The sequence below is a fragment of the Schistocerca cancellata genome, chromosome 6, assembly GCF_023864275.1.
Source record: "Schistocerca cancellata isolate TAMUIC-IGC-003103 chromosome 6, iqSchCanc2.1, whole genome shotgun sequence".
Classification (NCBI taxonomy): Eukaryota; Metazoa; Arthropoda; class Insecta; order Orthoptera; family Acrididae; genus Schistocerca; species Schistocerca cancellata.
The window spans coordinates 602,004,926-602,032,322 of NC_064631.1; positions in this window are offsets into that span (position 1 = coordinate 602,004,926).

Genomic DNA, 27,397 nt, shown 5'->3' on the forward strand with positions numbered 1-27,397 from the left:
TAAAAGAAGAGTAATGGAATGTAGCAGAATTAAGCCAGGTGTTTCCGACGGAATTAAATTAGGTGAGACATGGTAGCAGTAGATGAGCTTTGTTATTTGTGCAGCAATATTTGTGGCTGTGGCCGAAGTAGAAATTATATAAAACGTAGATTGGCAATAGCAAGAAAAGCATTTCAGAAAATTATAAATTTTGTTAACTTCAAATGTAAATTTATATTGTAGGAAGACTTTTCTGAAAGTATTTGCTTGGAATGTAGACTTGTATGAAAGAGAAACGTGGACGACAATAAGTCCAGACGAGAAGATATTTTAAGTTTTTAAAATTAGTTACTACAGAATAATTCTCAAAATTAGATGGGCAGATCGAATAACTAATGAGGTGGTGCTGATTCGAGCTATGGAAAAAAATAAATTTGCGGCACAACTCGACTAAAGAAGCGATCAATTGACAATATACATCCTGAGACACCAAGGAGTACCCAGTTTGCTAATGGAAGGGAATGTGGTAGGTGAAAGGTAGCTAAAGTAAACAAGTTCACCTGGATGTAGGTGCACACGAATGACTTGCGTAGGTAGCTGTATCAAAGTTGTCACCGTTCTGGAAATCAGAACATCTCTCTGAGTCTTACCAAGTTCATCGAGCTCCTGCTCTTTATTGTGTCAGTGGGTCACTAACACATACCCTAGTTTAAATTCGAACATTAACCACAACATGAATTTAATATTTTATCCATTTTTCAGCAACTGCATGTCTGTCTGTTGAAATAGTCACCAGCCAGTTACACTAAAGAAATTTTATTGCTGTACCCTTTTCAGGCAGCTATTGCCCTTCTTGAGAAGTTTACAATTATCGCTTTACTTCCGAGCGTCAGATATAAATAAGATATTTGCTGCATAGTACTGTGGTCACGTCTACATATTTCTGATGCTCGCAAACAGTGCGATAGTTATAAGCTTCTGAAGAAGGGCACTAGGTGCCCGTGACTGGTAGAAGAATAAAATATCTTTTGTGCAACTTGCTGATGATTGTATAAAGTGAATGTTCAGTTAGAACAGAAGAGTAGAAGGATGTGCATAAAAAGATGGAAAAACGAAAGGGCAAAGCTTTGTGGAGTCATTGACACAATCATACAGAAGGAAAGGAAACTGAAAACTGATTCCTCTCGGCAAAGCAAAGACACCACAAGTCTTGGACGTGCCAGCCGGCAGGTGGCAAAAGGTGGCCGAGCATGGCTCATGTATTGTCTGTGCATTACAAGGATATCCGACTGTGAATTCAGAGTTGGCGCTGAACGTTGTCACCGATGCGTCTGATAGATGCGATATTCGAGCATATTTTGGAACATGTCACCAACGGTATTTCATCAGCTATCCATATAAAAGCATGGTAAGAACCACCTGCTTAAAGAAGACCATAGTTACAAAAAGAAACATTAAGTATTACATCACATTTACAGAATAAAGGAAGAAAAGTGAACTATCTTGAAATAGTAGAAAGTCATAAACATCTACATCTACATCTACATTTATACTGCGCAAGCCACCCAACGGTGTGTGGCGGAGGGCACTTTACGTGCCACTGTCATTACCTCCCTTTTCTGTTCCAGTCGCGTATGGTTCGCGGGAAGAACGACTGTCTGAAAGCCTCCGTGCGCGCTCGAATCTCTCTAATTTTACATTCGTGATCTCCTCGGGAGGTATAAGTTGGGGGAAGCAATATATTCGATACCTCATCCAGAAACGCACAATCTCGAAACCTGTACAGCAAGCTACACCGCGATGCAGAGCGCCTATCTTGCAGAGTCTGCCACTTGAGTTTGCTAAACATCTCCGTAACGCTATCACGATTACCAAATAACCCTGTGACGAAACGCGCCGCTCTTCTTTGGATCTTCTCTAGCTCCTCCGTCAACCCGATATGGCACGGATCCCACACTGATGAGCAATACTCAAGTATAGTCCGAACGAGTGTTTTGTAAGCCACCTCCTTTATTGATGGACTACATTTTCTAAGCACTCTCCCAATGAATCTCAACTTGGTACCCGCCTTACCAACAATTAATTTTATATGATCATTCCACTTCAAATCGTTCCGCACGCATACTCCCAGTTATTTTACAGAAGTAACTGCTACCAGTGTTCGTTCCGCTATCATATAATCATACAATAAAGAATCCTTCTGTCTATGTATTTTCGCAATACATTACATTTGTCTATGTTAAGGGTCAGTTGCCACTCCCTGCACCAAGTGCCTAATCCGCTGCAGATCTTCCTGCATTTCGCTACAATTTTCTAATGCTGCAACTTCTCTGTATACTACAGCATCATCCGCGAAAAGCCGCATGGAACTTCCGACACTATCTACTAGGTCACTTATATATATTGTGAAAAGCAATGGTCCCGTAACACTCCCCTGTGGCACGCCAGAGGTTACTTTAACGTCTGTAGACGTCTCTCCATTGATAACAACATGCTGTGTTCTGTTTGCTAAAAATTCTTAAATCCAGTCACACAGCTGGTCTGATATTCCGTAGGCTCTTACTTTGTTTATCAGGCGACAGTGCGGAACTGTATCGAGCGCCTTCCGGAAGTCAAGGAAAATAGCATCTACCTGGGAGCCTGTATCTAACATTTTCTGGGTCTCATGAACAAATAAAGCGAGTTGGGTCTCACACGATCGCTGTTTCCGGAATCCATGTTGATTCCTACAGGGTAGATTCTGGGTTTCCAAAAACGACATGATACGCGAGCAAAAAACATGTTCTAATATTCTACAATAGATCGACGTCAGAGATATAGGTCTATAGTTTTGCGCATCTGCTAGACGACCTTCTTGAAGACTGGGACTACCTGTGTTCTTTTCCAATCATTTGGAACCTTCCGTTCCTCTAGAGACTTTACTCAGTGTAGAATCGAATTGGTATCCCGTCAGGTCCAGTGGACTTTCCTCTGTTGAGTAATTTCAGTTGCTTTTCTATTCCTTGGACAGTTATTTAGATGTCAGCCATTTTTTCGCTTGTGCGAGGATTTACAGAAGGAACTACAGTGCGGTCTTCCTATGTGAAACAGCTTTGGAAAAAGGTCTTTAATATTTCAGCTTTACGCGTGTCATCCTCTGTTTCAATGCCATCATCATTCCGGAGTGTCTGGATATGCTGTTTCGAACCACTTACTGATTTAACGTAAGACCAGAACTCCCTAGGATTTTCTGTCAAGTCGGTACATATAATTTTACTTTCGAATTCACTGAACGCTTCACACATAGCCCTCCTTACGCTAACTTTGACATCGTTTAGCTTCTGTTTGTCTGAGAGGTTTTGGCTGCGTTTAAACTTGGAGTGAAGCTCTCTTTGCTTTCGCAGTAGTTTCCTAACTTTGTTGTTGAACCACGGTGGGTTTTTCCCGTCCCTCACAGTTTTACTCGGCACGTACCTGTCTAAAACGCATTTTACAATTGCCTTAAACGTTTTCCATGAACACTCAACATTGTCAGTGTCGGAACAGAAATTTTCGTTTTGATCTGTTAGGTAGTCTGAAATCTGCCTTCTATTACTCTTGCTAAACAGATAAACTTTCCTCCCCTTTTTTATATTCCTATTAACTTCCATAGTCAGGGATGCTGCAACGGCCTTATGATCACTGATTCCCTGTTCGGCACTTACAGAGTCTTAAAGTTCGGGTCTGTTTGTTATCAGTAGGTCCAAGATGTTATTTCCACGAGTCGGTTCTCTGTTTAATTGCTCGAGGTAATTTTCGGATAGTGCACTCAGTATAATGTCACTCGATGCTCTGTCCCTACCTCCCGTCCTAAACATCTGAGTGTCCCAGTCTATATCTGGTAAATTGAAATCTCCACCTAAGACTATAATATGCTGAGAAAATTTATGTGAAATGTATTCCAAATTTTCTCTCAGTTGTTCTGCCACTAATGCTGCTGAGTCAGGAGGTCGGTAAAAGGAGCCAATTATTAACCTAGCTCGGTTGTTGAGTGTAACCTCCACCCATAATAATACACAGGAACTATCCACTTCTACTTCACTACAGGATAAACTACTACTAACAGCGACAAACACGCCACCACCGGCTGCATGCAATCTATCCTTTCTAAACACCGTCTGTGCCGTTGTAAAAATTTCGGCAGAATTTATCTCTGGCTTCAGCCAGCTTTCTGTACCTATAACGATTTCAGCTTCTGTGCTTTCTATCAGCGCTTGAAGTTCCGGTACTTTACCAATGCAGCTTCGACAGTTTACAACTACAATACCGATTGCTGCTTGGCCCCCGCATGTCCTGACTTTGCCCTGCACCCTTTGAGGCTGCTGCCCTTTCTGTACTTGCCCGAGGCCATCTAACCTAAAAAACCGCCCAGTCCACGCCACACAACCCCTGCTACCCGTGTAGCCGATTGCTGCGTGTTGTGGACTCCTGACCTATCCAGCGGAACCCGAAACCCCACCACCCCATGGCGCAAGTCGAGGAATCTGCAGCCCACACGGTCGCAGAACCGTGTCAGCCTCTGATTCAGACCCTCCACTCGGAGGTACCAAAGGTCCGCAGTCAGTCCTGTCGACGATGCTGCAGATGGTCAGCTCTGCTTTCATCCCGCTGGCGAGACTGGCAGTCTTCACCAAATCAGATAGCCTCCGGAAGCCAGAGAGTATTTCCTCCCATCCATAGCGACACACATCATTGGTGCCGACATGAGCGACCACCTGCAGATGGGTACATCCTGTACCCTTCATGGCATCCGGAAGGACCCTTTCCACATCTGGAATGACTCCCCCCGGTATGAACACGGAGTGCACATTGGTTTTCTTCCCCTCTCTTGCTGCCATATCCCTAAGGGGCCCCATTACGCGCCTGACGTTGGAGCTCCCAACTACCAGCAAGCCCACCCTCTGCGACTGCCCGGATCTTGCAGACTGAGGGGCAACCTCTGGAACAGGACAAGCAGCCATCTCTGCCCGAAGATCAGTATCAGCCGGAGACAGAGCCTGAAACCGGTTCGTCAGACAAACTGGAGATGTGTAAGTCAGCCCAAGCTTAGTACTGAAAGACCAGACACAGTTCCTTATTCGGCACTTCTGACTGCAGATACTACTCATAATCCCATCCAGGACATGTGGTAAACTACCCCTTTTACTCATATGCCCAATTTCCCTTTATTTCAGTTATTATAATTTCTTTCGTTGTGTTAAAAAAGTTTTACTCTATATAATCACAACTGCTTCACTTACCTGGTTAATATCATTGGTATACCTTATTTGTTTGTAATTTAGGACCCATTAAAGACGAGAATATTTTGTTCAGCCACATGTTTGGAACTATTCACCAAAGTTAATTGTTCAGTTTATTTTCTTCTATGAACAATTGTTGTAATTTGTATATAGTTCATGATTTAATGTGTCATATCGTAGCTAAATAATCTCACGTGGCATTTACACTGAAATATTCTCTCTTGTTTTGTTCCTAAATCTAACATTAACCTTTTTTATCTCATGGAAATGGAGATACTCTTTAGATGCAATAGTTTAAGATCGTTGTCTAATACAATTTAGCTTCACCACATACTTGTTTTATCTTTGTACTTGATGATGGCATAACAGCGGAAAAGCAGTTTGTGAAAGAAATAATAAATATGTGTACAAAATTGTTCAGTTTTGTGTGTGTTTTCATTCGTAATATACAAAATATTGTACCAACAAGTAACGGAATGGCCAGTCAGTGCCATAAAATGTGCCAGCTCTGCACAATTATCTGTCATTTATGGTACAAATGACTCTGAGCACTATGGTACTTAACAACTGAAGTCATCAGTCCCCTAGAACTTAGAACTACTTAAACCTAACTAACCTAAGGACATCACACACATTAATGCCCGAGGCAGGATTCGAACCTACGACCGTAGCGGTCCCGCGGTTCCAGACTGTAGCGCCTAGAACCGCTCGGCCACTTCGGCCGGCTATCTGTCATTTACAAGACGTTAATAAAACAAAAAACAGCAGTTGGTCAATATATTTGGTTCGATAGTCAGTGTATTCAGAAGAATATCGTTCCGAAATATATATATATATATATATATATATATATATATATATATATATATATATATACGGCAGTAGACGTTGCACAAAAAGCATAGATTAAAGAAGAAATGAAATGGGGATGTAGCACTCGTGATCACTTGAGTAGACGCCTAAACTTAATGGAGTTCGATGTACTGGACAGCGAAGTGAGACAGGAAGTTAATGACGTTGTTTATACTATGTACAAAAAAGAAGGCGTAAATTAGTACACTATTCAGTGGTAAACAATTTTCAAAACCATTGCAAAAGTTTAAGTTTGTAGATCGTGTTACTTATCTTTCGGACTTAAAATGATCAACGAATAACTCACTGTACTGGAAAAGGCTTCAGTCATGCTCCGCCACCAAACATTTCCGAAAAATAACTGGAAATAATAATAATAGACCTGTAATGTGCATTAGGTGATGACATCTCTACTAAACATCTCGTGCCCACGAACTGGAAATGTCTAATCCCGTTTCTAGTGTTCCACCAGCTAAAGAACAAGGAGTACTAAACAATTTCAAGTAGGACATTATAGACAGTGTAATAAAATCCGATCAGATAAATAAAATGCTGTTGTTTTAATGAACAAATGTGACTACGTTAATAAAATGGATGATTTCCTAAACGCCACCAACATCCAGTAGATACAGAAAGACTCCATACAACCCTACAAAGATAAAATTAAAAGGATCATCAAACTGTGTGAAAGCATATCACTACTCTATATGAATCCTACAGTTCCCACACTTTATGGCTTCCCTGAACTCCATAAAGGCAATATCTAACCCATATTGTGGCGTCTTTATTCTCAGCTCCATGTTAGAAATCAGACAGAGAGTTAAATGACCTGATCAAGATCAAAACCAAGTTTAAACCTATTCATCGTATCCTTACTTCAGTTGAGTTAGACATGCATACCCCCCACGCCCAGATCACGCTAGTGTCTTTTGATGGTAGCACCTTATTCACTTAAACACTTGTTCAAGAATGCCTCAACATTCTAAAAGACTTATTAGACAAATCAGGAGTAAACCCTGTTGTCACAAATTAGATACGATTAGCTACACAAACTTGTCTAAAGCAAAATTAATTCCATTTCAGTTGCAGGATAAACACACAGTTGGATTGTCTAGCTATTGGATCCCTCTCAGTCCAGTACTGGCTGAACCTTCATGGACAATTATGAACACACTTTTTGGAAAGCAATCCACTCTCATAAATGTGGATACTGGTTTGGGTATGTTGATGATGTATTGTGCTTATGGACAGGTACTATCAGACCATTTCACAAAATTCCTGAAGTAACTATATTCTAAACACAACAGTATAAAATTTACAGTGGAGTTTCAGGTAACTGCATAAATTATTTGGATCCAACCAGAGACATCAGTGACTGCTCGTATATTCAAGGTTTATAGGAAACCTATCACCACAGCTACTGTAATACCTGCCAATACACAACACACAGTGATCCATAAACCTGCTTTCATTCAATGATACATCACCTAACATCCATCCACATGAGTAAAGAAAACTTCCAAATGGAATTAAATGCAGTCAAACAAATAGCATCAAGCAATGGCTGCCCTCCTAACTTAGTGGACTCTATAACGCACAAAAAGCAGAAACAACAAGTGTACTATCTTCTTCACCCTGTTGTAGACCCACCTCTTGAAGAACGCTGTAAATAGTGGGCACTTTTGTAACTAGGAGTAGTCTCACTGTATGTAGCCCGAAACATAAAAACCTCGTTTGTGTGCACAGAACCGCTGGACCTTTTTTCCCAATGGTGAAGACAGTACTCCAGATTTGGAAAATATAAAGATACTTGTAATTGGGGTAAATTCTATATAGGTCAGTCTCGATGGGCATATGTACCTCCATGAAAGAACAAAACAGGAATTGGAAACTTAAGAAAGGAGATTCCACTTGTGTAAACTACCTGCTTAAAGAAGGTCATAGCTACAAGGTCAAATATGCAGTGCTACATCACATCCGTAACGGAAAGGCGATGAACTGTCAGGAAATAATGGAAATTAAGAAACGTGTGTCCATCATCCCAGGCTTAGTACTGAATGACCAGACACAGTTCCCTTAATCGCCACTTCTAGCTGTAAATGCTTTCATAATCCTATCCAAGCCAAGCTCCAAATTACCCCTCTTATTTATATAACCCATTTCCCTTTATTTGAGTTGCTATAATTTCTCTTGTGGTGTTAAAGAAATTCACTATGTATAACCACAGCTGCTTCACTTACCTGCTTGATATCACTACTATATCTTACCTGTTTGTAATTTAGGGCCTACTAAAGTCAACAACTAAATAGGATTTTCAAACTTAAAATTTGCTGCTTCTAGACAAGAAGGTTCTATCCAGTGTGTATTACCAGTGTGATTTATGGCAATGATATGTGGACAGTTAACGCTAAACCATTCGGAAACGGAGATTTCAATGAGCAAATGAGACACTCACGTTGGCAGCAGCTATAAGAGAGGAAAATGAAAACGAAAATGGTAACGGAACTGCAGCGTAAAATATAGTTATGGCTATAATGAAATTTAAATGGAGGTTTACCAGAACAAGCAGCTACGCGAAAGGATGTTGGAAAGACCATAAAATTGTTGGATTTACTCCAAGACATTAAAAAAATCCCATGACGACGGTCTAATGGAATGTGAGCAGCTGATATTAGAAAACTTGATGAAGTAATGTGACCGATTCCGTCAGTGAACCGTGTGGTAAACGGCTGGCTGTGTATTGAGGTTACTTCTGGTGAGGTTTTTGCAGTCTGATCTTTCTTGTCTTCGGGATATCAGCTATCACCTTCCATTAGCTTTGAGAATGTCTGCCTTCCAGCAGTTGCAGCTCTGCAAGTGTGTGCTTAGGCTGACATATTCGTTTCACACCTTCCGTAACGGCATGAATGATGATAGTCTCATTGTGGGTACGGTGGTGGTTAGTCTTAGCAAATTGGTGGTGCTGTATTTTCTTCTTCGTAAATGTTGTGATAGGGTGGACACTAGTTGTATACCCCTACTTCTCTATATTTGCAGATGGTAAAACCTTATCTACGTATCTCCACTACTGGATTGTACCGTTTTGGTTTTTTTTTCTCCCTAGGTCTTGCTTTCTCTTCTTTTCTTTGTGTCTTTGTCCCATGGCGCAGTGTCGTCTTGGTTATTTCCGGATTTGGCTTGGTTAGTTTATAGGATGGTCGGATGCCCTTCTTGTCGGTACCCCCCTCCCCCCACGCTCTCCCCCAAGCGGGAAGGCATACGTGTACTCCAACTGTCCAACTGTCCAACTGAAGCTGGACTTGAGTAAGAGCATGGTATTCACCTATTGAGAAGTGGGAAACCGCTGAAAAACCGCACCTAAGCTGAGCAGCATCGCAACCCTCATCGTTAATCTACCACGTGGATTCAATCCAGGGCCAGCGCACCTCCTAGTCGCGGAAGCGACTGTTTCATATGAACGGCTATTCGGGTGGGTGTTTTTATACTGAGTCTCAAAATGTTAAATACAGTAATTAGCTACTACAGGGTTTAATAGGCTATCCATTTCGTCATCTTCTATTTGTTCATGGGAATAGCTTTACCACTGTAATGGCTAGTTGCCAAAGGTGTGTGGAATATCTGTGCTATACCTGTGTGAAGATCTTAGTTGAGTCATGTAACAATACTTTTGTAAACGACGAGACAACGTCAGCCAGTAGTAATGCCATGGGTCACACCCAGTGCCAGTGTAGTATGTAGGGCGCCTACACACTTACTCCGTTTCCAGGGGGTAAGGGGAAGGAGCGGTGCCCTTCAGCAATGCAACATCAGCATTTAGTACACAGATCGACGTCCGAGAAACTTCCGCGTGGTCAGTTCCAGATAGCTCTACTTTGAACCCCAGGCCAACCGAGTACGTCATCAGCTCTGCAGGAATCTATTATGATGCCTTTCTTGTGACAGCCGCTGCCGCGAGATCTACAACCTTCTAATGACGCTGTCAGAAGCGGTGCAGCTGGGTTATGCAGTGGCAGACGACGCCGCACTTATGACGCGGCCGCTGCCGCCTCTGCGGGTCCACCGTCGACTCATGGTCCGCAGCACGAACGGCATCCCGGCTCCGTGCCGCGAGAATCCGCCAGCCGATCGCCGCTGCCCTCCAGTCAACGGTCCAGGGTTCGTCTCTGGGCAACACCGTCATTTGCCGCACCTCTGGGACACAGGCCTAGAGCTCCTGTATTGTTGTTGTTGTGGTCTTCAGTCCTGAGACTGGTTTGATGCAGCTCTCCATGCTACTCTATCTTGTGCAAGCTTCTTCATCTCCCAGTACCTACTGCAACCTACATCCTTCTGCAACCTACATCCTTCTGAATCTGTAGTGTATTCATCTCTTGGTCTCCCTCTACGATTTTTACCCTCCACGCTGCCCTCCAATACTAAATTGGTGATCCCTTGATGCCTCAGAACATGTCCTACCAACCGATCCCTTCTTCTCGTCAAGTTGTGCCACAAACTTATCTTCTCCCCAATCCTATTCAATACTTCCTCATCAGTTATGTGATCTACCCATCTAATCTTCAGCATTCTTCTGTAGCAGCACATTTCGAAAGCTTCTATTCTCTTCTTGTCCAAACTATTTATCGTCCATGTTTCACTTCCATACATGGCTACACTCCATACAAATACTTTCAGAAATGACTTCCTGACACTGAAATGTATACTCGATGTTAACAAATTTCTCTTCTTCAGAAACGCTTTCCTTGCCATTGCCAGTCTACATTTTATATCCTCTCCACTTCGACCATCATCCGTTATTTTGCTCCCCAGACAGCAAAACTCCTTTACTACTTTAAGTGTCTCATTTCCTAATCTAATTCACTCAGCATCACTCGACTTAATTCGACTACATTCCATTATTCTCGTTTTGATTTTGTTGATGTTCATCTTATATCCTCCTTTCAAGACTCTATCCATTTCATTCAACTGCCAGCTCCTGTATAATAGACTGAATTGCCAGTCATGTTTTTCCCAATTCTGAGGATTCGGCAGCGTTTACGTTGTGGACGGTTAACCTATTCACTCAACTTTTTTTCAATGCAGGGGGTTTGAAAAAGAACTCCCTAGTTTTAAGTATAAAGTTAATGGGGAAATTAACGAAAAATTACCACGAGTACATATCATGAAAGATAATTCCTTCACGTATTATTTACTGTTAGTAGACGTCAAAGTGGAATCCATTTGTCGCCCTGCACACGTCGAGACGATATTCCACTCCTCTCTACGTATTCACCAACATTTCAACTGTAACTGTCCCAACCGCCGCGACGATTCTTTCCCGTAAATGATTGATGTCTTTGATCTTTTCACTGAACACAACATTTTTTATGTGGCCCAAAAAGAAAAAAATCCACTGGGGTTAAGTCTCGGCTTCGTGGTGGGCAAGGTACGGTTTCCTTGAAAGACTTTAGCCAGTGACGGATAGTTTTTGCTGTAGGTGGTTCACCACCGTACTGTAGTCTAAAATTACGTTGCACTGTTATAACTGATTCTGTTTTCACAACCCAAATAACACATTGCGCTCTCTGTTGAGGAGTACACATTGCTGCTGCGTTGCTCTGCACTGCACTGGACGCACGCCTGGACAGAACCTCAAGGTCAAGCAGACCTGCCAGTTGCAGGGGAGCCGAACCGAGAGAGGTGATGAATCAAACACCACAAACTAGAATAGTGTATGTCACTTTGTACAGATTATAGGACACATTAAAACTAGGGAGTTCTTTTTCAAACACCCTGTATTTCTTATAAAATTTTTGATATTGCATATCTGAACTGCAGCGAAAGTAATTAATGTGTATTGGGATATTTAGAAAGCCATTTTCATATAAAAGTAAAAATGAAATGTAATATTACGCAACTATAGAAATGTAGGCACAGAGCTTGTGTGGTAATTTGCAAATATTAAAGAAAGTAAGTAAAGAACGCGGTACCTATGTCTTCAAACATGCAGTTACAAGTTGTGCCAATTTATTAGTTTTTGCCCGTATATAGGCACATGCAGAAGTGGTGTTTATTTTTTAATTATAACTGAGTACTTTAAAAAAATGTGGCATTTTTGTTGTACAGAGGGTAACAGTGACTCTAATCTCAATGGAAACTGAAAGGCTATATCACTATTAAGCTCCTAGGACTATGCACGAACTCAACCCCAGAAGTATGTTAATGTAGCCCTATTACCGGAAACTTACATTTTACCTGTTTTTTTGTTCATTAGATTAAATTAGTTCTTGTCCAGTAGAGAGGTCTGAGTAACAAACCCTCCCTCCCCCCACAAACACCAACTGTAAATCTTGTGTAGCTGGAATTCATGCTATTATTAAATGTCTTTGTCATTAACACAAAATCAGGACATAATATTTGTTACTTGTTGAATTGTGGTCAAAATTTTATTCTTTGCAGGTCATGTTACTTGTGCGGTTTCTTTCACAACAACCAATCCTCTATGAACATATGATAATTATCATTCATCCTACTGTACCTATATAAGAAATGTGGTTAAGTATTGTTCAGTTTCTGTTTGTATATTTATGATTACGACTTAAGAGATTTATCACAATAAATCTTTTTCTTCGTTCAGAGACACTCGTAAATGTAAACAGGCAAAGTCATTTTTGCAATGGTTAGTGCAGTTCACAGGTGATCAGACACCCATACTTACGGCGAATTCTTCAATATATTTAATAACAAATATACACTCAAATTGTGACTCATACGTAAACAAGTATGAATAACCTATACTGTGGAGGAAACACGACAGAAAATTCGGCTCAGATTGTAGGAGTCTTACAATGGCCTACAATGTAAGACGTTTTGAATCCAGTCTCTAGCGGTCAGCCACGGAGCTGTGACTGCCACAGTCAACTCACCACCAAGTGTGTCAGCAATGCCGAGAAAGCACGCCTATGACACAGCGATGCTGGAGTGTTACAAGACGGGGGCGCACTCAGTTAACCGTTCAAGCATAACAGAAAAATAATGTACTGTCTGTTCACGCCCCTGTCTGTCAGCAGCCTGTTTCTTTCGCCTTCCTACGATGCTACACTCTGGAGTCTTTCCTGTCTCCCTCGTCGTCACGCTAACCCAGGCAGTTCCTGGTGGAATTCGAACGCCTCCTGACATACCAGAAGGCTATTCCCACCACCCAGCAGTGATCACTGCACCTCCGAACGCTACATAGTACATAACTTTTCTAAATTTTAAGATTTTTAACATTACTGACCAAGTAACCAGGAACCCGGATATTTGCCTCATTATGCCCCACTTATACCTGCGACAAAGAGGTTAGATGCTTAGCGAGCTCAAATGGCCGGTCGCGGTGGTCTAGTGGTTCTAGGCGCGCAGTCCGGAACCGCGGGACTGCTACGGTCGCAGGTTCGAATCCTGCCTCGGGCATGGATGTGTGTGATGTCCTTCGGTTAGTTAGGTTTAAGTAGTTCTAAGTTCTAGGGGACTGATGACCACAGAAGTTAAGTCCCATAGTGCTCAGAGCCATTTGAGCCATTTTTTTTAGCTCAAATGCTGGTGTTTCCGGTGTACCCACAATCGACGCAAGGAGTACATCAACTCCATGAATGTGTATAGGCCTTATAAATGCGCTTCCAGCGCAAAGTTTTCTGTTGCAGATGGTGATAATTTAACCTCGACGGTCAACGTGTTTCCATTACGGTGATACAAACTTTTATGGATCGGAGAGAAAGATAAACGTATTTAATTAAGAGAAATGTGGTTCCAGAACGACTGAGTCGAAAAATATAAGATAAAATGAGAAAATTTCGTATTTTTCATTGTTCGGCTGATAATAATAAGACTAAAGAAGACATAGGCCCGTTATCTTTTTATTTACCTCCACATCTTGTTACGTTCACAAGAGTATTTCAAAGCGACTTGCCCCAGCTTCTACGCAAGTGCAATATTGTCGCACTGTATTCTGCAGCGCCTCCTCGAAAAAGCCCTTTGTTGTACGATCAATGTCACAAGCAGTGACAGTTCTTAGCGGAAGTTCCTCTTCGCCTCAACAGATGTGCTGTTCACATGACATTTCACTTGACCCCGTTAGAAGAAATCAAGAGGGGTGGATTAGATGGCAGAGTTGGCCACAAACCTTCTTTTCCTTGACACCCCTCAAAGAACGTCTGACGCAGCTGCTCACGATCAAGACATGCTAAATGTGGTGGGCTTCCATATTGTAGGAACCGAATATGTGCACTAAGATCAAGCAATCTGCAATTTGTTAAGTTTCTCGTCTCGTCCCTCTTTGAGTTCGCCTGTATGTTGGTCATGTTCACAAGTCCTAATGCAAGGTAATACATATATCACTTCCATCAGAATCTTTCATGAGTCACTTCAGATACAGAAGCTATAGTGCCTCACCGGTAAAATCGCCAAATGCTGTGAACCACGTTACATTTCGCCCACGTGACCTAGATGTCGCTCTCTTGCCACATGTAACAGATGTGCAAAGTACAAATGAGATGCATTTCGCTTTTACTTTAACAGGCAATGCAACAAGAAAGATGGACAAGACACCAACAAACGAAAGTGGCTGACTGTTGTAAATTTTCGCATCAATAACGCATGTTACCGTCATGATTTTCGAATAAAACTTTTTTTTTCTTTGGCGAAGCAGACTGTTTGGCAGCAATAACGTTAGCAGGATATCTCTATTCTTCGCTTTTTTTCTTTCTTGTTCAATTCGGAGCTGCATTTATGTCCGACATCTTCCATAACTTGGTTCATGTACATTAGTCATTGTCTCACTCAACTTATTTTCCACAGAAAAATTCCCCTATTGTTACGTTTACATGTATCTCATGTACAAATTACTGATAATATGGATAAGTGCTGTTAGTAATCATTTTGATACACTGCGATACAAGTAAAGAGGGAGCATTTTTTCATCTAAGTTATAAACTGTAATCTTTGCGGTGGATCCTGGTCATTTACAGAATGACGTAGCCAATTTATAAAAGCTTCCTAACGTTTATTCCCAGGAAATAAGGTAAGATATTCGAAGATGAGGATAGCTTCGTCCCCAGTCGGAATCTCAGCTTAACCGAATACTAGCAGTCCGTCAAATGCGTTCCACAACCTGAGAACGATGAATAGGGAAATAAATAGTCTGTTAACGTCACTGTGAAAGTACCTATGTCCTCGAACTGTCGTATTAACAACACGAGGCCACAGCGCAGGAAAACTTTAGTTGAAACGAACAGTTTGTTTGGTGCACACGGAATGCATGGACAAGGCACACAGAACGGACATCTGACAAGTGTCAATGCAAGTTGGGCAAGCTGACTTATACCTTGAGAGGACGTGAAGCGCAACATCCATCGAAGATCCAGTCTAACTACGTATATACTGATTGATTATACGGGCAACAATCGGTTTTTATAGACACATGCAGTTTCACACTTTTGGAAAGTATGTCATACGCCGATGCCATGCGCTGTAAAATTTGCCCTTCCCATATATCTTAGATGTAGCGTGACACGTTACGGAATACTAGCATCATTCGAACGATGTGAAAACAGTGATCCCACGACTGCAGCGCTATTGAACTTGTCTGAGATTTGCTAGGAAACCGAACTTTGATTTGGATGGTGCTTTCCACAGTTACAATGTTACTGCTGATTACCCCTCTAGCTCAGTGTTGAACTGTTCCTCAGTTCCTCAACACTTGAGCAAATGATTAATAGTGTCAGCGAATTCATGCCACTCAGGTGTGAATCAGGGTTGTCTGTACACAGTCCTCACATATGTCCTTTCGGACGGTTGCTTTGTGTAACTCTGAAACATTACGGTAGGAAATACGATCCCCGTCCAGTCTGTAGACAGACAGAGGAAAATATAGACTTCCTAGCTAATTATATTAAGTTGTATTTGCTTGTTGTTGTTGTTGTCTTCAGCCGTGAGACTGGTCTGACGCAGCTCCCCATACTATTCTATCCTGCGCAAAATGCCGGTTTAACTAACACAAGCTGTCGCTTGGGACGTCAAGATGTAAAGACGCCTGGGGCGCCCAAATACAAAATTTGTGTAAAAGGTGTACCATGATCAGTAGCGAAAACTGATATGGGTGGAGGAATAGAAGCAAAAGAATTCCAGTAGTCTAGATATGTGTCCGCAAAGGAACCGTTTGCGAGGCAACTGTTGATGTGAGATTAGTAGGCGCCACTGAGTTGATAATCGAACTTTATTATAGTTGGTATAAATGTACTCGAAAAGTAAACTTTTCGACTAATTCCCCATCTAATTGGACTCAAATTCCACCCAAGAACTACCTTACCTTGCACAACATTGGAACTATAAATGATTTTATTAACAGAGTATTTCTCTTTTGCATCACACACAAATACGTATTTTCCTTTTCACTTGCATACAGAAATGTTCTTACCATGTTAGTCAATTTTCAACAACTTTCGTGGCCAATTTTCTAAATATTGGTACTTAGTGAAGAGTTTTCTTCACGTGTAACAACTTACGCAGTTAGACAGTGACTTGTGTCAGACACATCAACGTAAAATTAGATGATTTTTTGTATTTCTGTTCTTATTCTTCCAATCGATGTGGAAATAATTTGTGAACTATAGAATTATATATTTCCCTTATTGAACTACGAAAAAACTGAAATTTTATACTTAACATTTGTTTTAAACTAAGTTGAATATACAGCATACTTTTATGGAAGCTAGAATAATGCACTAAGTTCAGTTCTTTCCATTGTTACTAAAACTTTTAGGAATCTCGGATGTTATCTACAATGTAAATGAATCGTTTATTCTTTTAATATTTAGAAATGGAATAATATTTAGAAATTTATTCTTATTTCTATGGAATATCTATGCAGAACTTGTTTTAAAAGGAAAAAGTTTCCACGATCACTAGATTTTGCTTCCTTTTAAACCTATAACTAAGAGATCAATGAATATCGGTTAATGAATGGCGAGGAAGAAGGTGAAAGAGGGAGGGGGGATGGGGTAAAGGAGGGAGCTGAACGATATATCGTTTGTGTGGTAAAACTCTCTTCCTGTGGAAGCATTTCCATTTCAGGGTAACTACTGCAACTTACAAGCATTTGAATGTGCTCACTTCATTCAGGTAATGGTCCGCCACTACAGTTCTTACGAAATTGACGATTCCTTGATGACTCAGGATGTTCCCTATCAACCGAGTTCTACCCCAAATTTCTACTTTTTCCAGTTCATTTCAGCATTTCAGTGTAAAGGAAGGAGCAATGCATATGACGAGTGCCTGAAAGGACCGACACACAACAGCTCTTCCCTCCCCCTCCCCCCAGCCCCTCCTCCCTCCTAAGCTATATGCCGTTCTCGGAAACAGGCCAATCAGATCTTCTAAGCCAACACACGCATATTTAGAACCCCCAATAACAGCGCAATATTTTATCCTACAGTCACATTTTTCAACTCCTTCTTAAGTCGTGGAGCTTCTTAGAAAGTAGGCCAGTCAGAGAGCTTCTAAGCCAACACGTGCATATTTTGCTCTTCCAAACACAGCCTAGTATTTTACCGGCTATTAAAATCAAACAGCCAATCAGTGTGTACCCCAGAGCTGGCCATCTCGTTCAAAAAAATGGTTTTAATGGCTCTGAGCACTATGGGACTTAACATCTGAGGTCATCAGTCCCCTAGAACTTAGAACTACTTAAACCTAACTAACCTAAGGACATCACAAACATCCGTGCTCGAGGCAGGACTCGAACCTGCGACCGTAGCGGTCGCGCGGTTCCAGGTTGTAGCGTCTAGAACCGCTCGGCCACAATGGCCGGCCATCTCGTTTACTGTAACCAATTAGGCATTGACTATGATCTGTGGACCCCACTTTGTGCAAGGCAGAAACGACTCTCAAATTATATGTCACAGTAGTACTTCCAAGTCTACACTTTCTGCATTATTGTACTATAACAGTACTAAATATACGTGTCTCAGTTATTGACACTACTGATCTAACATAAAGATTAAAGTACACTAGACACAGAGTATAGTTCGATCTTTGTACCTTACTTAGTGCAAAGCACGATCTACCTTCTAATTAAATATCACAATGTTATTTCTGTATCTAAATTGACTGCATTACAAATACATTTGAGTCGCTCGTTTACACTCTGCTGCAAGTAACAGGTTGAGGAACACTTGAAGTCTGAAACAACTGCAGACCCTTAAATTAAGTGCCATAATGATACCCTCATATCTAATTTGCGTTTAACATTAATCAAAATACGTAAATATATTAGTATTTCGATATTCGGCTTACTTGAGGTGTTGTTCCTTCCGTGGTACAAGATAATTATAGGGGGAGAGAAAGATAATGCATCATTTTCTACGCTATAAAAATGTAATTGACGTTACTGACTGGCTAATATACATTTTTATTTTTTCATATTAAGACTAATTGAGGTTATGTTCCACGAATGCTACAAGAACGAGCGTTCAAGGTAGGCTTTGACAATTACCTATCGGAACTTTAGTGCCAGGTATCTACAAAAAGTTTCCTGAATGTATCTCCTTTCTTCTTCGTTATTAACTAGTAAATAAGATGTACAGTTTGTGTAGTGCCGACATCACATATTCCTATATTTTACCACAACGAACCATATTAAAACTGACTTAATTTGTTCTTGAGAGATATTTAATGTGGTGTATTACTTGAGTGCATATTTTGGTAATACATGAGTATAACTAAGAAAAGGATATGTTAGCTTCATAAACACTTAAGTCAACAAGGTGGCTGCTCAGTTTGCTTCTGTTAGAAATTTCACATTCTCCTGGGCATACACTATTAGTCTCAAGAATAGTAATGTGTTTCGACTATGTTTTCCCATTCTTCTGTAAATAATGGGCTGTAATATTTGGCGACTATGTCTTATGAAACTGATTGTCTGGTAATATTCACACCTATGTGTACCTGCCTACTTTGGAATAGGATTTATTAACTCTTCTTTAAGTCTGAAGTTATTTCGCCTCACTCCTGTATCCTGCATAAAAGGTGGGGTAGTTTCTTTATGAGTGGCTCTCTCGTGGGGATGTCGTCTACACCAAGGGACTAGTGTCGACTTACATCTTTCATAGCTCTATTAAATTCTTCTCTCACTGCCGTATTTCCCATCTCTACTTCCTCTTCTCTTTCCATAATGTTATATTCAAGTAGGTTTCCGTTCTGCAGGCCGTCTATGTGTTGCTTCCAACTTTCAGCTTCCCGTCTTTGCTTAATACTGGTTTATGATCGGTGTTTTTATTTTCATACAGCTCCTTTTGACCGAGCGGGGTGGCGCAGTGGTTAGACACTGGACTCGCATTCGGGAGGACGACGGTTCAATCCCGCGTCCGGCCATCCTGATTTAGGTTTTCCGTGATTTCCCTAAATCACTCCAGGCAAATGCCGGGATGGTTCCTCTGAAAGGGCACGGCCGACTTCCTTCCCAATCCTTCCCTAATCTGATGAGACCGATGACCACGCTGTCTGGTCTCCTTCCCCAAACCAACCAACCAACCAACCAGCTCCTTTTCTTTTTTCCAAATTTTTCTTTAATTTTCTTGTAGGTGGTACGTACTTTCCTCCAGTTCTGCCTGCTTCTACAACTTTGCGCTTCACGTCGAGACAGTCCTACTTTGCCATTTTCCAATTCCTGTCAGTTCCATTTTTCAGACGTCTATATTCCATTTTTCCTGCTTCGTTTGCTGCATTTCCGTATTTTCCACGCGTATATCTTCCTCTATGTAATGAACTTGAAGTTGCCTTTAAATAATGTGTAAAACTGCGTATGGCTCTTCCTTCTACCTGCACCTGTGTGTGTGTGTGTGTGTGTGTGTGTGTGTGTGTGTGTAAAAGACGAAGAGTACCTCTAACATTCGCTTGCGGTCTTGTGGTGTGTCCTCAGTGCCAGAGTGCATAGAGCACAGAAGGGCAACAGATCTGCTCACGACCACCTGTGGTCGGCCGGCGTCCGTCACGATTGGAGCCACGCGAGGTATTGTGGACTCCAGCGGCTGTCCTGGAAGCAATACATCACCAGCTCCAGCACCTGCGACACGCGGGCATCCGGGTCTGCGATTAATCTAGATAAGGCGGCTGCTGGCGGGACAAACAAGTCGACATTCAGCTGCTGCCCATGACTGTCCAGGGGCTCCTATCGCAAATGTCTTGCGATGTTTATTAGTTGTGGCAAACCTCCTGTCTGTCACGATATACTAAGCACTATATCTCAGCTGGCTTCACTGTGCTAAAATAAATGGGTCAAAAGTGAGATAAAATAAGATTAAGCGGAGCCAAAGCCTTCTTGAGAAATAAAAACTGAAGCCAAAATGAGCATAGAGAGGGCCATGTGTGAAGTGTTCAACTAATTCGAAAGTAAAATTACCTATACTAGCCTCAGAAAAAGTCGTAACATGGTTTGGTCTTACCTGAATCAGTAAATGTGTAAACAGATCGATGCCATCTCTCCATTCATTAAGAGACCAAACTAACATCGGAACGAAGGCTGACTCAGAGAAGACAGATATGCTAAATTATGTTGTCTGAAATGATTTCACTATTGAAAGCCGTGCTATGATTTATCTTTGAGGTCGTATGAACAACAGTATGGCAGGTACAACGGTAACCGACCGTAATAGAGAAAATGAACTAAGATCACTGAACGAAGGAAAAGCAACTAGGCCCGAGAAAATGCCTATATGATTCTACATGGAACACTGAGGAACTCCCCTTCTAAAATGTCTTTCGTTAGTCGCTAGGAGTAGCTCCAATAGATTCAAAAAGTGCGAACGTCGTTATTGTTTTCAAGAAGGGTCGTCGAGCAGATGAACTTTAGGCGTACATCGCTGTCGTCAATCTGTTGTAGAATTTTGGAATACATTTTTTACTAGCATAGTATTCCTCTTGTGATGCTGTGGCCTGTTTCAGGCCATTCTTCTCAAACTTCATCGCATTTGCATGCTGAATTTGCGTAGGAGACTCTCTTGCTTCATTTATTTTCGGATTCAGTTTATATTTGTAACTTTTCATCGGTACTGCGAGCTGATTACGTGAGAAGTTAGGGGTAGCTTGTAGCAACGTGGGTTAATATTTCATTCTTGTAGTAGTGTAGTAGTTTCTTTTCCATTAAATGCAACTGTTCTTGGTCTGGGTTGCCATTTCGTTTCTCTTTGATTGCCATCCGGGGCACGCCTAGAGCACAGTGGAACGTCGACGATACTCTACATCCCATTTTGTTGTCCTTCAGGACAAACCAGCCTGGGCTTACGTTTCAGCAAGATAATACCCTCCCCAGATGGCGAGAATTTATGTTGCTTATCGCCATGCCTGCGAAAACTTACCTTGGCCAGCGAAGTAGCCACATCTCTCCAAATTGAGAACGCTCGGAAAATTATGGGCTGGGTCCTCCAGTCAGCTCGGTATTCTGGCGATCTAAGGCACCAATTGGACAGAATTTGGCACGATATCCCTCAGGAGGACATCAGATAACTCTGTCAGTCAATGCTATATCGAATAAATGCTTGTATAAGAGCCAGACGTAGACTAACGTGTTATTGACTTTCTGAATTTGTGACGCTTTTTTTCTTGAAGAAATCTTCGGATTTTTCTGAAACTGTAATATTTGTTTGTCGGTACATGTGCATGAATTCTACAGACTTCCGTCCCATTCGTAGAATTCCTTCGTAGTGCGTCGATTTTCTTGTCATAGAGTGTACATGGCTCTTTCTTTGTGTAAAAAATACTGTGGGGCTAGAGATGGGGAACAAAAGACGTGAGATGCAAAAATATTCGACAGCAGGCGATATTGTTATCATATCCTTAGTTTTCGATGCCTGTGAAATTTCATGATAACGCTTCATTCCTAGAGTTGGAGCAGCAGGGGGAGGGCGGCGTGCAAAGAAAGTGCCATATCAACATATCTCAGCACTGGCTGAAGAAATTTCTACCAAAAATAGCACGCATGTTAATTGTTTTCTTGTCTATACTGTCCGTTCTGATTTGAGTTGGCATTTTTCTGTAATTGTTGCTATTTTGACCACTGTTCCTGTTATCATAGTTATTTTGTCTGTTATTGTTATGATAATTCTGATTTTGAGAGAACCACCACTCTCGTGTTGGTACTCTCCTCTACTTTGATTGTTTGACCTGCCATGACTTTGCCATGCATAGTCTAGCTTATCCACATACTTCAAAAATTCTTCAATTGAGTCATCTGGCCCATAAACTAGACTACACTGAACTCGGTTTGGTAGACGTCGTTTCAGTGCTTCAATCTAAATTAACTCGTCACAAAGTTTGTCTAGATGTGTCGGTTTTCTTAGCTGTATTTCACAAAACTCGCGCATGCTTAATTTCCCTTCTCTATATTTGCTGCCGTTCAAAAATTCAGCCTTTATCCTAGCTTGTCTGCTTCCCGACCAGAATTTATTTAAAAACTATGTTTCAAGCTGATCAAAAGTCATTTCAGGGCTTACCTTCTGATTTGCTCAGGATAAAGCTTCACCATCCAGAAACCGCTTAGGTACTTTTACTTTTAATGGTTCTGGCATACCAGGTGTGAAACTGTCTTTGCATTGATATTAGAAATCTAAAGGATGCAATTTGACATCTCCAGGGAAAGTTTTTAACAATACATTGTTACAAGGGTTAGTAAACAGACTGTTGTTATTGTAACAATTAGTAACAAGGTTATTTTCTAAATTATTTACTCTTAAGTTGACTGTTTGAAAGTTTTCGGTTACTGACTCAACTTTTTCGTTTAAGGATTTAACCCCTTCTGCAACTAATATGGAGTTCAATTTCAGTTTCTCACCTACATATTCACTTTCCGGAGTAATATATTCCTGCGTAGCTTTAATTTCAACTTTTCTACTCTTGATCAACTCATCGATAACATTTGTTTCTGTGACTCTGACCCGTTCCTCGACTATTTCAATTCTATCGTTTATTACTTTTACTTCTGAATCAGTGGCTTGACTTAAACAATCATCTTCTGTTTCAATGCGGTCAACACGAATGTTAGTGTCGGTCAATTTCGTATTGGTTGTATTTAAATTCTGTTTGAAAGAGTATAAAGTTGCATAGATTTTCTGAAAGTTACTATTCATGTTCTGCTTTACATTATCTATATTCTGATTAATATTCCTTTCTACTTTCTTGCTATGGTCTAACAATTTAGCATCCAACAATTGGGATAGCTGTTCAATTAAATTTATGGGTTGGCCTGATTGTTCAAAGCCGTGTAAAGGAGAGCACGAACTACGTGACGCATTTTCGTGATTGTGTTCAGAATTTAAGTTCGGTGTCGAAGCACAAATTTCCCTACCCGACCTAGTGGTCATAGGTACGTAAAGTATGTTATCTTCACTCCTGATTAGAATCTTAATCTAGCAACACTGCTCAAAATCAGATCGTCACACGGATAAAACCTTATACAGCAATTATTAAAGATTTATCGTAGCATTTGTAACTATTAAAAAAATGATTAACCCCAAACTTAGTCCCAAACCAACATAATTGAAAAACAGAGTACTCATCTTTCGTCCATCGACGATGTTGCAGGTCCTTACAGTTGACCTTCAGTTTTCTTGCGTTGAAGCGTTCACTTCACACATATAAACACTGTTTGTTGTTCTTTTGGCAGTTATTCAAGGCACCTGGAATTCACAGAGATTAGCACACCAGATAGACTTACGGCAATCCCAGCTCCTCCACCACATTGTAACGAAACTTCTTTGTTACGTTACGTGGGGAGGCAGTGAAATTTTGCTGGGGCGAAATTTTTAACATCGAAAATAGATTATTTGATTTAACCACAAAAACCTCAAAAATTATTCATGTGTTCCATAGACATTCAAGAAACGTGTGATCATGGGGGCGTTTATTACTGATCACATTGGCCTCCACCACTCAAAGACTTTCTTTCAGACAAATGCAAATGTTCACCGCTAGAACAGTTTCCAAAACATTACACTTTAGTAATTAGTTCTGCAGTGACACATATATAGTTCAGTTGATTTCTTATACGTATCTTAGTTGGGTGTAACTCGGAGTAATCTGCTTTCTGCCGCCGCTGCTGTTGTTGCTGCTGAAATAGTCGTTGCCTCGGTCAATTTCATCTGCTAACTGGATCAAGTTGTGTGAATTCCATGAAATAATCCAGGTACCAAATCGTTTTAAACTGGTTTATTTATGACAAACTGCACCCTTTCTTCTTAGTTGGAGTCCACTCCACATAACAGGCTACATAGTCACAATACTGTATTACAACAATTAGATTGCTGTACAGACGTACAATAGCGTGGTTGCGTCTCAAAACTGTGTCCAACTGACCCTTCTTGAGCCTTGTGCTCCTACTATTTATATACTTCTTAACAATCAAGTCAACAAAGCTACAGTGCAAATTTATTAAATTAAAAATTAAAAGTTAAACAATTTTATGAGTAACTATCCACAAAACCTTGCTTATTTTATGCTGAAACTGTCGTATGCAATAAAGAAAGACTTTTAAATACGGTACACATCAAATTATATAAAATACTGAAAGATAACAATGCTAACCTAAATTTTCTTAATTATGGCTTAATTTGTAAATGCAAAATATTGCGAACATATATTGGACAAGCTTTACCTACCAGTACACAAATGGAATCATAAATTTTATGAGATTTAATATATTACACGAAATCACTTATTAGATACCATTGGAATTACAGAACTTTCAAAACAGAAATGTAAAATAAAACAAAAAATTGCTGTTTTATTTCACACATAACTTGTGTGCTATCACGACAGTGAGAAGGAATGCAAATGGCCAGTGGTGTACCCGCGTTTTGGGCACCAAAAATCCTTTGTATACAACATGTTCAGAAGCAGCTCTTGTGTTGGTTAGAGGACGCTATTGTCTGCTGAGCGTGTCAAGTGACCGGGATGTCACGAGACCTACTGCTGGCCATTATAGTGACGGTCGAGCTCAGGATGGGTAACAAGTGTGATGTCAGTGAATTTTATCTTGCTTTACTCGGCTTTTCACAAGTCGCCACCATAAGGGCTGTGAACACCATTTAGAGAGTCACATTGCAGCAAGTCGGTCACCAGTTCGATTCTGGAAGTCAGCCACTGTTGAGCAGCCATACGACACATAACCGTTTGCTCCATCTTTACAGGAAGCACAGTGAATATGTGTACTTCTGTCCACTGAAGCTTCTAGTGCAGCAGAGGCATAACCAGGGCGTGACGCCCGGGGCTCGTACCATGGGCACTGGTTCGGTAGGGGCGTCGTTTGGTGACGGGTGGAAAAAAATGAGGAATAGAAAGGTCAACGATAGGAGGGAGGGAGAATAAGAAGAAGAAGAAGAAGTGAAAGGACTGCAGGACACCAAATGAGAATGTACTGGAGACGCAGAAAAGGAAAGCATGATGACATTCGAACGGGTCTCTGGTGAGCAACAGATCCTAAAGACCTACCTTTTCCCAGTACGGAGACGCTTGTTTTTTATTTTCAGCTACGGGATCGAGCCACTCTCGATATGCCAAGAAAGCGAATGCAGTGAAAGTTGAAAACGAGTATTTTAACTTTTTTTTTTTTTTTTTTTTTTTTTTTTAATGTAGACCGATTATTTCACTGTAAAGTTGTGTTGGCATCAAGAAATTAATAAACGACCTAAACGATAAAGGGAATTAAACAAGACAAAAGAAAAATGTCGGAATTGGGGGGGGGGGGGGGTAGAGTTCGGAAGGGGTGGGAGGGGAGGCGAGAGCGTACGTAGTCCAGTTTTAATCTGCACCCCAGTTAGTCTGGTAACGCCATGTTAAAAAAACCCTAAGAGCATTTTCTTTTTTCTAAATTTAAATTATCATCGTTATACACACACGAAAATTTTGAAAATTATTTGTAATTTACTAACTGTTCATCCTTCTCGCTCGCTATGCCGGCCGCGTTGGTCTAGCGGTTCTGGCGCTGCAGTCCGGAACCGCGGGACTGCTACGGTCGCAGGTTCGAATCCTGCCTCGGGCATGGGTGTGTGTGATGTCCTTAGGTTAGTTAGGTTTAAGTAGTTCTAAGTTCTAGGGGACTTATGACCTAAGATCCTTCTCGCTCGAAGTATATCATTTATGTAATATCTTTTCTCGAATGGAACTGAATATATTTGATTTATTTATTTATTTACTTTAAGTCAGGGAGTAACTGTTTGCAGAAAACAGTTAATTAATTCCCTTTTCAGAACAACATCCGCTTCTAGAGTTGTTGAATTATCCGTCACAACTTTCTGCATTCTTTTAACGAAATGTGATCTGAGGAATTTGTTATCTATGCTATTAATTCTACAAAACATTAGCCTCTCTAAGCAAGTGTGCGATTTCTATTCACAAATTCCTTGAATACGTCAGAGAAAATAACGACTGTTGCTGTTCTTGCCACGTCTCTTGTAAATTTTCATGCAATTCGAAAACTATTTTCATCATTGCTTAAGTTTGTGGACAAAGACAGTAGACATAGTGCGTTATGGAAAGGGTATACTCAGCAGCAGAGCTACGCTGGTTACCTCGTGACGAAGAGGGTCTAATCCTTCAGGCGTTAAACACAACTCAGAGAAGACGTAGCTAGAACACAGGAGAGTAAAATATGCACAAATCCCGACTCGTAATACTTTCTCGCAACAATGAACATATTACTAAGTCATTAAGCCTTTCCTCGTGTCTAAAGCTGTGAGACCTTCGAAATATTGACGAGCTTTCAGAAGCATCTGCTATAGAAATAACTGGAATTTTTAGAGAGATAATTACTGCCATTAGTTCTCTAGCTGTAGCTGGAGGATAATGAAACAATAAAATTCTGATTATATTCACAGAACGTGTTAAACAGTTGCACGCAAATTAAGTACGCCGGAGTTGCAATCGCAAGAAGCACAGAGACCACATGAAGCAGATATTTTGTGGAAAGCAAAAGAGAAAATGGGACGTTTTCTGGCATTCTTTCACATCCTTTCCCCGTGGCGAATGAGATCCATTGACACTAACATTTGCTGAGGATAGTAAACATCCGCCTGGCTTGGTGAGAGCCTGTCATTTCTCACCGTTCCTGTGCACAACCATTGTAAACGCGGAAGCCTGCCTTTAGTGATACAGATGCACAAGCTACATGAACGCGAGTGACACAGAATACATTATTACACAACAGTTTCCTGTCGGTGCCTGCATTTCATGTAGCTGTGCGACGCACGCTGTATCGCCGTACAGTCGGCCAACTCGCTGCAAAACCTGGACAGAACAGTAGCAAAAAG